The sequence below is a fragment of the Bison bison genome, unplaced genomic scaffold, assembly GCF_000754665.1.
Source record: "Bison bison bison isolate TAMUID 2011002044 unplaced genomic scaffold, Bison_UMD1.0 scf7180017864360, whole genome shotgun sequence".
NCBI lineage: Eukaryota > Metazoa > Chordata > Mammalia > Artiodactyla > Bovidae > Bison > Bison bison.
Genome location: NW_011494932.1, coordinates 411,576 through 411,802, shown reverse-complemented (window position 1 = coordinate 411,802; position 227 = coordinate 411,576). Strand labels below are relative to the sequence as shown.

General features: G+C 55.9%; 1 protein-coding gene across 1 annotated transcript in view; it reads right to left on the bottom strand.

Moving 5' to 3' along the window:
* CD226 (CD226 molecule) overlaps window positions 1-227 on the bottom strand; it is an 89,083-nt gene that overhangs the window by 27,785 nt on the left and 61,071 nt on the right. The gene's annotated exons all lie outside the window — the stretch shown is intronic.

The following is a 227-nucleotide window of genomic DNA, read 5'->3' as shown; positions in this document are numbered from 1 at the left end:
CCCTGGTGGCTTAGTGGTAAAGAGCCTGCCTGCCAATGCAGGAGACACAGGTTCGATGCCTAGTCCAGAAAGATCCCGCATGCCAAGGAGCAACTAAGCCCGGGCACCAAAGCCATTAAGCTGTGCTCTAGAACTGAGCCACAACCACTGAAGCCCCTGTGCCCTGGAGCCCATGTCCACACTAGAGAAGCCCCCGTGATGAAAAGCCCGCATGCCACAACTAGAAA